This window comes from Varanus komodoensis, unplaced genomic scaffold, assembly GCF_004798865.1.
Source record: "Varanus komodoensis strain SLA01 unplaced genomic scaffold, ASM479886v1 scaffold1, whole genome shotgun sequence".
Lineage (NCBI taxonomy): Eukaryota > Metazoa > Chordata > Lepidosauria > Squamata > Varanidae > Varanus > Varanus komodoensis.
Window position 1 is genome coordinate 71,438,546 of NW_025335268.1, and position 12,184 is coordinate 71,450,729.

General features: G+C 48.9%; 1 protein-coding gene across 4 annotated transcripts in view; it reads left to right on the plus strand.

The window, feature by feature from the left end:
* The window catches only part of MKLN1 (muskelin 1), a 99,069-nt gene that overhangs the window by 323 nt on the left and 86,562 nt on the right, over positions 1 to 12,184 (plus strand). For 2 of the 4 annotated variants that reach the window (XM_044428590.1, XM_044428581.1), the window contains exon 1: positions 3,117 to 3,417. The exons of the other annotated variants lie outside the window; for them this stretch is intronic. The gene's annotated coding sequence lies outside the window, so the exon portion shown is untranslated. Of the gene's footprint in view, positions 1 to 3,116; positions 3,418 to 12,184 lie in introns of those variants that run through there. 4 annotated transcript variants of the gene reach the window in all.

Here is a 12,184-nt window from a genome sequence, read left to right on the forward strand (position 1 = left end):
GCGGCGGAGGGCGGCCCCTGCGGTGGGGCCGGGCGGGCTCGCGCGCTTCGTTTCGGTGTGGATTCGTGGGCTTGTTTATTGCAGTCCTGTTGCTCCGGGGAGCCCGAGGCGGTTTGCGCAGGCCGCTTCCTCCCTCCCCCCCGTTCTTATTCTCGCCACAACAGCCCTGCGGGGTAGGCCGGGAGCCCGGCACTGTCCCGGCCTCACCCGGGGAGTGGCGTGCCAAGTGGGCACCAAGTGGGCACCTGTGCCCCGGCCTCCGGAGCTCCCCTGGCTCCCTCACCACTATGCCACACCATCATTTGTATACTCTAAATATGGACAGTAGTTTCCTGTTAATTGGCTTATTTAAAATACGTTATATGTATGAAATATAAAAGACCACATTCCTGGGGAATGAAAGGCATATCGCTTCCTTTTTCTTGCAAAGAGCCTAAAGCAGCTTGCATGATCCCGTCATCTCCGTGTGATCCTCCTGGCAACCCTGCGAGGTAGGCCAGGCCGGCCCAAAAGTCCCCAGTGAGGTTCTCGCTCAAGCAGGGACTGGGATGCAGATCTCAATTCTGCTGCACCGGCTATGCCTTTTCCAGATTTCCAGATTCCAGAAGGCAGTGCCAGGGAGGTGGTTGAGGGCAGTATCCTTCGTCTCCAAAGAGGCTTTCTGGGTGGGGTGAGGAGAGCAGATGCAGGAGGGGGAGAAGGGAACATTCCCTCTGGAACTGTACTTAGCTCTTTAATTTAGGGGCTGAACTTCTGTGTCTTCCTTTATACTTCCTCTTCTACCCATCTATCTGCCAGGTTACTGTTGGAGAGTCGAGGAGTTCTTCAGTCCGTCCTTCCTTATTTATCCACGCTATTTAGTCTTAAGGAAGCATGCCTGATTTTCCCCTCCCCCTTTTCCCATTTTATTCCCTCAAGAACCCCGTGAGGTGGATTAGGTAGAAAGTCTGTGACTGGTTCAAGACCACCCAGTCTCCAAGTAAGGGCCAGAACTTAGGCCTTTTTGGTCCAGGGCATGGCCCCTACACCATGCTGGCTGTCAGATATTGTAGGCTTTGGGGTATAAAGAGACAGACTTTGGGAAAAATAGTCTTAGTACTCTAGATCTTCCCCCATATATGTGCATGCAGCCGAAGGGTTGGACTGCAAGTGCCTGGACTGCAAGTGCCATCATCCTGGCTGCAGGGCAAAAGAAGAGACGGGAGGCATAGTGTGACACCTTCTGGAGGGAGTCAGGTTGGTCAGGGCTGCTCTGAAGAGCAATGTGGGGGTAGGGGACAGGGCAAGGGGCCCAGGGCTCGAGTTACGTCTTCTCTTTGTAAGGATCTCCCTTAGGCGTGGGATGTTTTTAGCACTGCTAATCCGGTGTGTTTGCCCCACCTGGCATTCTTGCATCCCCTCTTACTGGGAGAGGAGTGGGGAGAGTAGGTCTGCTCCAGAGCTTCCATGAAGGGGCTCTGTCATAGTTTGAGTGCTTGCCAGGATGCCGGCGCTGCATGGTGTGTGTTTCCTAAGGAAGGCATGGCTGGGGGTGGGAAGGGAATGAGCTGGCACATGGGGCAGGGGGCATCATAGCCAGGCAGCAGTTTGAGTCTGGTGGGAGTAGCAGGGCATACCTAAGGCAGTGTAACGTTCAAGTGTGGTCAAGTCGCCTCTGGCTTACGGTGACCCTGCGAATGGGCGCCCTCCGTAATGTCCTGTCCTTGACAGCCCTGCTCAGCTGTTCTAAATTAAAGGCGGTGGCCTCCTTGATGGAGTCAATCCTTCTCTTAGTTGGTTTCCTTTTTCTTCTTCCGCCTTTGACTTTCCCTGGCATGACTGTCTTCTCCAGGGAGTCTGGCCTTCTCATGATGTGCCTGAAGTACCACAGCCTCTGTTTTGACATTTTTCCTTCTAGGGAAAGCTCTGGCTTGATTTGATGTAGGAGGCGCTTTCCGCTTGGCTGATAGTGGTGGCAGTGAAGGGCTGATAGAATTATAAACAAGCAGGGGCTGGCTAAAATTTGCCTCTGGAGCAGGAACAGGGTGACACTCAAGTGCTTTTGGAAGTCCACTCTGCAGCTCCATGAGCCTCTTGCCTTGTTCCCACGATATCAGTCCTGTCTCTTTTCCAGCATTCACATAGGAAACATGGTTTCTGTGATTCTGGGTTCCTGACATATGTACCATTAAGTTGTTAAGCGGCTGTCTCATGCTTTGGTTATGGCCAGCAAAACTAGTCTTGCCACAAATTTGCAAACATGATTTGCAAACTTGTCACGTTTGACCTCCGCCTTCTCGTTTGCTTGCATTCTGTTGCAGAGGATGGGATTGGATCTATACTTAGCAACCCTTTTTCCTTCCAGGGAACTCGCAACAGCTTAATTCCCCTTCTCTCAATCTTATTCGCACAACAAGTTCATTGAGGTAGGTAGGACAAGAGTGAATGATTGGCCCAAAGTAACTCGGTGAGCTTCATGAATGAGTGGGGACAATCCAGGATCCCCAGTCCAACACTAACCACCACACCGCAGTGGCTCTCTTGGGAAACATGAGGGTCTCTGTCATGTATTTTCTTTCTAAGCCACATTTAGAAGAGAAGAGGCAGGTTGGGAGGAAAGCTCAAGCCTTCTCATGCTCTTTTTTCCTATATCCACCTGCTTTTCTCTCCACCTTCCCTCTAAATTTAGTCTTGCGCTCCTTGTTCAGGAGCTGCTTGTTAATTGCTTTGAAAGCTGCCATGTTAAGCATTTTTTATCAAAGCACAATATCGGGATGCAGATTGTACCCAAGCTGTACAGGTTGGACACAGAGTAAAGTGCTGCCAACCTTATGATTGAGGTGGAAAGGGGACAGTGTACCAGGATAAAGGTTGGAAGGTCTTGAGTAGTGGAAATTGGAGGGCTTAGAGCTCAGTCAGAGATAGGCTGGTATTGCCTAAGCATCTGAATGTGGGTAGAAATCTAGTAGCAGGCATTGTGGGAAAGGCAGAGGCTGGCAAGGGAACTGGTAGGAGGGTACTGATGTTAAAAATGGGATACGATTGATGCCAGGACAGTGAGGTTCTGATTGGCTGGATGGGCATTTGGAAAATGAAGTTATCTCACACTTGGATGTTTTCAAGGTATGTGGTCTAGGCATGACTCTGGTTCAGGCTGTGGCTGATTTGTTTCCACGAGGAAGACAGTTGCATCTATTCTCACTCAGTTAGCATAAAAAGTGTCCAGGCAAGGCAAGTGTTGGGGAAAAGGTGTGTTGGCATGTCACACAGTCTTGGTGAAACTTTGGGATAAAGTGGAGGGACCATTGCTTCTTGTTGAAGCACACAATTTGCATACAGAAGTGCCAGGTTCAGTCACTGGCATCTTTTGGTAGGACTCAAAAAACTCCTGCCTGAAACCCAGGAGAGAAGCTGCCACCCATGTTGGACAACACTCAGGTAAGTGGACCCGTCTAGATCAGTGTAAGAGAGCCTTCTGTGCTCCTGTGACTGAGTAAGATTCGTTTGGGCCTTGTTCTACCACTCAATTTCTCTGTGTGTGTGTGTGTGTGTGTGTGTGTGTGTGTGTGTGTGTGTGTGTGAGAGAGAGAGAGAGAGAGAGAGAGAGAGAGAGAGAGAGAGAGAGAGAGAGAGAGAGAGAGGAGGAGTCAGCAGAACTAGATTCCCATGACATGATTCCACCTTTCACTTTTGGACTCTAAAACGAACTTGAACTTGGGCTTCGTTTGTTCACTGAATGTTTATTGTTCGAAATGACCCCTGTGCTCCGTGTGGATTGGGTTCTGTCCAGCACACACAAGACGCTTCGCTTTTGTTCATAAAATGATTTGCTTTAGGAATGGTCACACCTTCCTTAGATCTGCTGGATCGTGCCAATTTGTGGGGTATTTCAGGACAGCAGCTTTCTGTGCTGTTCAGGCTGCAGCAGACATCTGGAAACGTGGGGAACACACAACTGCTCAGCGAGGAAGATTGCACAGGGCCGTGCAGAGTCCATCACAAAGGCGGTGGAGATTGGTACCTGGCTTTTGAGTGCACAAAAGAAGGTCGCCGGGTTGCCACTGGTTCCCCCAGGCTGGTCCGGGTCAAGAACCTGTCCTGTGTGTGGATGAGTTTCTGATGCTGGGACAGTTTGCCTTTGCCCTGTAAGACAGAGAGGCCGTTGGCTTTCGATGGCTCGGACCTGAAGGTGGGGGAAGGCTTGTGACTGAGTCTTGCAAGTCCTGCAGTAACCGGCCACTGATGCTGAGCTACGAAACTGAAGTGAAATGAAGGGGCATGTGTGGACTGCCATTGGTTTCCGTCTCCTGCTTCTGGTGTCTTAAAAACGGTGGCCAAGGCCACTGGAGATGGGAGAGGGAAGACTTAGCCCCTTCATTGCTTCTGGCTAATATGGTTGCTAGGATGGGAATGGGCCACCTCCAAAGCAAGCAGAGTTTACTGGAAAGATGCCGATTTATGAACCATGTCATGCGCTTTGATATGTATTTGATTGTTTGCCCTGGTGCATTAGGTTGCCATCGAAATGGCGAGTTGTCCGGAGACATTCTGTAGGGGACGGGATAGAACAGCTTTTAATAGTAGATAAATAAAAATAAATAAATAGAAATATACTTTTTAGGTTGTCCATTGTTAAGTATGTCTGTTATTTTGTATGCCTGATTCTCTGATTAATGGAGTCAGCCTCCCCGGGATGGGTCTAAAATTCGGTGTTTCCACCCACAGATATGACAGGCTGGTCAAAGGAAAGGCTGCAGGGGGCCCTTTTGGAGACCCAGTGCACGCTTTAAGATTGTCATGGACATGTATGGGAAGAATCTTCATCTCCTCATCCTGCAGACATGATTAAGATGCTCAGAAATGGTAGCTTAGTACTCTGTCTGATTTGGCTTGGGATAGGGCTCTCTCGCTTTGCCCTGTTAAGAGGAATGAAAGTGAGAGGTGGATGGAAGCAAGAGCTGCTTTTCCCCCTCACTGCTGCCTTCAGATCTTGCGAAGCCCCAGACGTCTTTGCCCTTTCAGAGTTATGTTGCATGACTTTGCATTTTGCATTCTGAAATTGTTTCTGGACCTCTTGTCATGTTAATATCAGTAATGACTCACTGGTTCTCTGTTGGTTCCTTCCATAGTCTTCGGTCAGCAGGGTTGTTAAATTTCTTGAAGGTTATTGGCAAGTACAGGATCGCATAGAGCTGACAATGGGATCCCCAAAGGACTGCAGTAATGACCTCCCTTTGAGAGTGGTTGTCTGGGATGCAGCTCAAACTAATACATCACAAGTGAAAACAAGGTGTCTTGTGGCTTAGGCTGCAGCAAAATATTAGCTCTTAAGCTCTTAATGCCAGGTCGGTCCAAAATAAGGCAACCCTCATCCATGATTCAATCATGGATGAGAGGGCCGACCTGGGCGGGTGGGGGGGGATGTTTCCCTCTCACAATTGTGCCTGCCTGGGTACCTGGTCCAGCACCAACCACGCCTGGAGGGGAGGGGGGGTCGCTCTGGTTTATCGAGCTTTTATTTCCCTTATGGGGCTTCCTGTCCTCTTGAGGCTGGGGCTGGAGTTCCTCCACTTGGTGTTGGGCGACTGAGACAGATCGGGGATTCTGTTGGTGTACTGTGTACCCTTCTGCCCAACAGACTCCCTGCCTGAGCTGACCTGGTCCTGGGGGACTTCAGTCTCCATGCCGAGATGGTTCTAACCGGGGCAGCTCAGGACTTCATGGCCTCCATGGCGGCCGTGGGGCTGTCTCAACACATCAGTGGCACAACCCATGAACGTGGACACACTCTGGACCTGGTTTTCTCGACGGGGCAGGAAGAGGGTGATCTGAGGGTGAGGAATTTAAGTTTGACGCCCTTGTCATGGTCAAATCACTTCCTCATAAGGTTTGAGCTCGAAAGTGGCCTTTCCCTCTGTAAGGGTGTGGACCCGATTGTATTGGTCCGACCCCGGAGCCGGATGGATCCTGATGGATTCCTGGAAGCTCTGGGAGATTTTCCGTTTGACAAGGCTGGTGATCCTGTCGATGCCCTGGTTGAACTGTGGAATGAGGAGATGACCGAGGCTATTGACATGATCGCTCCCAAGCGTCCTCTCCCACCTGGCAGAGCCCGTTCATCTCCTTGGTATACACCTGAATTGCGGGCGATGAAGCAGGTTGGGAGACGTCTAGAATGTAGGTGGAGGAGATCACAGGGTGATTCTGACCGAACACACAGGAGTCCACTATCGGGCCTATGCTGTGGCGGTGCGGACGGCGAAGAAGACATTCTTCTCCGTTTCCATAGCCTCCTCACAGTGCCGTCTGGAGGAGCTCTTTCGGGTGGTGCAGGGGCTGATACATCCGGGCCCAAAGAAAGATCTTGTGCCACCCTCGAAGGCCTGCTGTGATGACTTTGCCAAGCATTTCAGGGAGAAAATCGCTCAGATTCGCCACAAGCTTGACTCTACTATTGAACCAGATTCTACTGGGGAGATGCCATGGATGCCGTCGAGTCCACAATTAATGGATGAATTTCAGTTTTTGCGGCCTGATGATGTGGACAAGGTACTTGGACAAGAACATCCTACCACCTGCTTACTAGACCCTTATCCATCTTGGCTGCTCAAGAAAGCCAATGACGGGATTGGGACCTGGATCCTGGAGGTGCTCAACACCTCTTTAAGAGACGGCCAGGTAGCTGCCCCTTTAAAGGAGGCGGTAGTCCGGCCAGTCCTAAAGAAGGCATCCCTGGATCCAGAGAGACCGGGGAAGTGTGTCCCTGTTAGTTCTCCTGGACCTCTCAGTGGCTTTTGATACCACTGACCATGGTATCTTTCTGAATAGGCTAGCAGGATCGGGAGTTGGAAGCACCGCGTTGCGGTGGTTCTACTCCTATCTCAACAGCCAATTCCAGAAGGTGGTGCTGAGGGACTATGACTCTGCACCATGGCAGCTATGCCATGGAGTACTGCAGGGGTCCATTTCGTCCCCTTTGCTGTTCAACATCTACATGAAACCGCTGGGAGAGGTCATTAGGTGGTGTGGGCTGTGGAATCATCAGTACGCTGATGATACCCAGCTCTACCTCTCATTTTGCACCAATCCAGGTGAGGCAGTGGCTGTACTGAACCAGTGCCTGGCCGAGGTAATGGGCTGGATGAGGGCCAATAAACTGAAGCTCAATCCAGACAACACGGAGGTCCTGTTGGTGGGTGGTTTGGGCTTCGGGATGGGGGACTTGGGCCTTGTCCTAAATGGGGTTGCACTCCCTCTGAGGGACAGGGTTCGCAGCTTAGGAGTGCTCCTCGACCCTGAGCTGTCTCTAGAAGCTCAGGTGACGGCGGTGGTGAGGAGTGCCTTCCTTCAGCTTTGACTGATACATCAGCTGCGTCCCTTCCTGGAGAACGACTGCCTGGCGACAGTGACACATGCGTTGGTGACTTCCTGATTAGATTTCTGCAATGCGCTCTGCATGGGGCTGCCCTTGAAGATGGTCCGGATACTTCAGTTGGTGCAAAACAGAACTGCCAGGTTGCTGACGGGGACTGGGCGTTGTTCTCATATAACCCCAGTTCTCTGTCAGCTCCACTGGCTCCCCATTGAAGTCAGGGCCCAATTCAAGGTGTTGGTTATGACCTATAAAGCCCTAAACGGCTTGGGACCTGGATATTTAAAGGAACGCTTGCGTCCATATATGCCCTCCCACCCCTTGAGATCAGCAAAAGATGCCCTTCTCTGGGAACCCTCTGTGAATGATATTAGGAGGGTGAGCGCCCAGAGGAGGGCCTTCTCTGCAGTGGCGCCCCATCTATGATATGCGCTCCCCAGAGAGGTCCGCCTGGCGTCGTCGTTATTTGTTTTTCAGCACCAGGCTAAGACCTTTGTATTTAAAACTTATTTTAATTGTTACATTATTTGTATTTATAGGATTTTAAATTTTTAGCTGAGATGCACCGGGGGTTTTAAATAATTTTTTATTGTTATATTGTTATTTATTTATGTATTTTTTTCCTGTTGTGAGCCGCCCCAAGGCTTCGTTGCAATGGGGGCAGCATAAAAATGTTTTAAATAAATAAGTAAGTGGAAAATCTAAGGTACTAGCTCACCCTGTGGGATTGGGGTATGCTTTTAAAATAGCCATGGAGAAATAGGGGGTGCCATGGAACAGAGATGCTGTCATTTCTTGCTGTCCATACAGAATTTCAGGGGTATGTTTTTGCTGAGAAATGAGGTCTGCCTGATCCTTGTGGCCTTGGGCTTCTGTTTTGGTTTTTAGAACTCTGTCTTTAATGATAAAACTTTGGAAGCTGGACTAGTGTTTGAAATGCATTTGGTTACTTTCAGATGACATGCTTACTGTGCATAGAGCCATTTGAAAGCTGATCTTGCTAGTGCAGGCTACTAATATGGTCCATTTCCCCTGCATTAGTTGTATTTTTCCTCATCCTGCTGAGAGACCAGCTTGAATAGCACATGTGTTTGTTCAAACTCACTGGTTGAGCAAAGTGAGGTTTTTTGCTCAGCTGGGCTGGTGGGCATTCTCTGTTGATATCGCCACTTCTTCCTTGAAAGTTGAAAGAATGGAGTTAAAATTTGGTACATTCCTTTAGAAGGTGGGGGTTTTTTTGGGGCGGGGTGTTACATTTCATTTTTGAAAAACAGAGCACACCAAACATAGAACAACAAAAACAGCATATAGCCACACAGTAATGATCAGAGACCCATCAAACTGGTCTTGTGAGTATTGCTAACCATATATATTTATACATATGTGTTCACACATATGCATATAGATATCCAAATGAACCAGCATAATCACTGTACTCATTTTCTGAGGAAGGGGAGGAAAGATGAAAAACATATGAATGCATTATATGTCTCAAAGGCTGAGGTAATTGGAATGTATTTTATATTTATCCGTCCCAGGATAAATATAAAGTTCTCAGGGTGCATCGTACAATGAAACAAGTTGTAAATAACTTAAAAACAACAAATACAAGGATATAAATCTAAAATGTCTGGGGGAAGAGAAGAGCGTTCCCTTGGTGCCAAAAAGTTATGTGTGGGGACCAGGTGAGCTTCCCTGGGGAGGCTATTGCATAACAGGACCCCCCAGCTGAGAAAGTTCTGCCTTTTGTAGCCACCTGTCTAACTTAATTCTGTAGGGTCAGCTGGGCGAGGGCAGCTCCAGCTATGCTCTAAGGCAGGTACCTATGAGAGTGGTTAGTCCTTCAGAAATTCTGTCCCTACGGAGCCTAGCTATGTAAAGATAAAAGAGTTCCTGGGCACCTTTGATAGGCCCAGGAATGGACTGAAAGCCAGTGCAACTGACGAGGTTCTGACATTGCTTGATTGTATGGATCAATTAATAGCCACAGTAAATAGCCTAGCTTTCCTGTTTTGGATTAATGGAACCTTCAAAATTGTATTGGCTTAAACTGATAAAACTTGTACCCACCCACTAACACCACCTTTGCTTCCAGTGACCATGATGGATCCAGAGCTACAGCCTAATAACACACCTGATTCCTTCACTTCTGGGCTTCCTCCAGAAAAGGTTGAACACCACTCAGCTGGGGCAATGAATCATCCACTAATGGTAGCTCTGTGTTTGGTTTGAGCTTCAGTTAGTCAGCCTTCATGCAGTCTAGTCTCTCAGGGACTAGGATGCTGCCGTCAGATCACAGAATAGCTCACCCATAAAGCCATGTGCCTCTCTGGAGCGTCTCCTGGTCAGCAGTCCTGGTTTTCAGGAGCTCATGATGCCAAGCATACACTGCTGACGTAAGTCCAAGTCTCTTGATGGATAAACCAGTGCTGTGCGCTCAGATTAGTGTAGTGGGCTAATAGGAAGCTCAGGAGCTTTCTGCTTGTTTGGTATCTTATTAAATCTTTCTAGGTGGATCTTTGGGCGCTTATTTATCCTTGCAGCAACCCTTTGAAGTAGATAAGGCTGAGAGTACACTTTTGGTAACTAGGGTTTCATGGTTAGGTGGGGATTTGAGCTCCTATCCCACACCTCCTGCCTCCCTTCTACACACGTGAGTTGCGTTGCTGCGCAGACTGTCTTCATCTGGGGTTCTTTAGCATTACTCTGGCTTCTCTGTGCTTTGTGAGGTCATTTCCTGGCAGTCGTTTCTCGGGAATGCCGAGCCACGTGGCAGGGTGTCTCACTGTATTCCTTGTAAACTCATAACCAGGCATTGGGAAATGATCACTGTGCTTAGCTGCCTCTTCCTGCAGGCCGTTATCAGTAGGGCGTGTGAGTAGGGGCATGCTGGGAAAAAGTCGTGTCTGCCTAGTGAAAGGAGAAGACAGTGTAGGCAGGAGACAGATAAGTGCCGAAATGTGATGTGTAAGCTTCAGGACATCACCTCAGCTCTTTCCTGTTTTTCAGTGTCCCTTTCACTATTTGCATGCCGGCAGCAGGAAACCCAGTAAAATGATCCGCAGCAAGGTCTGCCTTTGTGCCCCTAAAAAAGAGAATAAATGGTGTGGGCTGGGGAACCGCAGCTACTGCGTGACTGAGCTGTAACCCCGCAGCTGGGATTGCGATCCTGAGGAAGATGGTTCCAAAGTTAAGACTGTCCGGTTGCACGTAACGGCCTTAGTGACTTGAGTTAGACTGGTGACTGAAAGAGGTGAATTCATTTCGCACTCATAAAGGCATCTTCCTCTCTTCTCTTGTTTGTGGCCCACACGTTTCATATTTCGTATTCCCCTCCTGCCTGAAGGAAAGACGTATGACTCGCCATCCATTTAAGCAGTGTTTCAGTCGTGGCACAGCTCTTGGTCGGACAGGGGATTCCATGAGAGCCCCATGCGAACCAGGTGTAGTTTTCTGATGAAAGACTGAAAGCTCCATCTAGTTTATTGTAATAGGTACAGCATGTAGCGGGCTGCGTGGGTCTATCAGTGAACACAGGCACTGCGTGGCTCACATCCCTGATATCTCCAGTTAAAGAATCACAGATGCTGGGGCAGTGAAAGACCTCTTTCTGACCGAGACTTTGGAGAGCTGGAGGACGCACTGGGCTTGGTGCTCCAGCCCCCGTCTGTTATGGGGTAGTCCAGCAGTGTTGGCCGAAGTTCAGGGCGTGTGGTTGGTAGATATCTCATGACAGCCCAGTGAGAGGATGGCAGCTGCTGTATGAGTCAACATGTCAGAGCGTCTGTCCTTAAGGATGTGCCACTTTGGATCCTGCTTCGGGTGATGGCTGTCTTCCAGGAGCTCTCCGATGCGAAGTTCCACTAGCAAGCCCAGTCTACTGCTTGGCTCAGAAGCTGTCACTGGCCTTGGTGATGGTTGTGATTCCGCCATCTTCCAAGAGACCTCTCATTTTCTTCCCGTAACTATAGTAATAGAGATCTGACAGTGGACTCGGATAATTTTTTCATATTACCCATAACTTGGTACAATAAAATTGGCATACATAAGACTAAGCAAAGAAGTACTAGTTGAGGCTTGCCTGAAAATGTACATTTTCCTGATGTTCAGCTATTGATGTCTCTGTGCACACTGGGGAGGATTTAATTGTTTGGTCCTTTAGTATATTAACTATGTTGAATGATTAACTGCTTCTGATTGGTTTATTCTGATCATGCCATTCATGACTTTCAAAGGACGAGATTTGTGTTTTGAATGCCAGCTCAGCCAGTTCAGTTTCTCATCTCCTCCCCAGGCATTCTGGTGCATTAAAAATAAGTAAATTGCAGCTACACTGTTTTCGTCAGCTGTGTTTTCTGAAATGGAGAAAGCAAGCTTACTTTCTAGCAATTTAGAGGCTTGAATGCTTTTTCACAGCATCAAGTACAAACACATTGATGGCTTCCCACTCAGCACGAGGAGACACAGTTGTTCTTGGCTCATCTTGTGTTCTTTTCATTGGTACAACAACATCTTACCCTTGATAAAGCTCAGGAGAGTCCCAGGGACCCTGGGCTATATTAAATCCCCCCCCCCCCCAAAAAAAAACCTATATGGATGCTCCTAAGTTTTCGGGCTATTGCCACTCCTCCAGCCCCGTGTGTGGTCTGGGAACTCCTGCAGTGGTTGCTTGCCGTGTTGGAATTGCTGGGAGAAGACAGGATGCCGAAGCCGCTTTCCTTGTGCTTGCTGCTGGCAAGTCAGCCCAGTGGCTGCAGAGAGCCATTTAGCTGAATTTGGTTGGTTGGTTGGTTGGTTGGTTGTTGACGAAGCAATTGTCGCCATCCTTCCTCC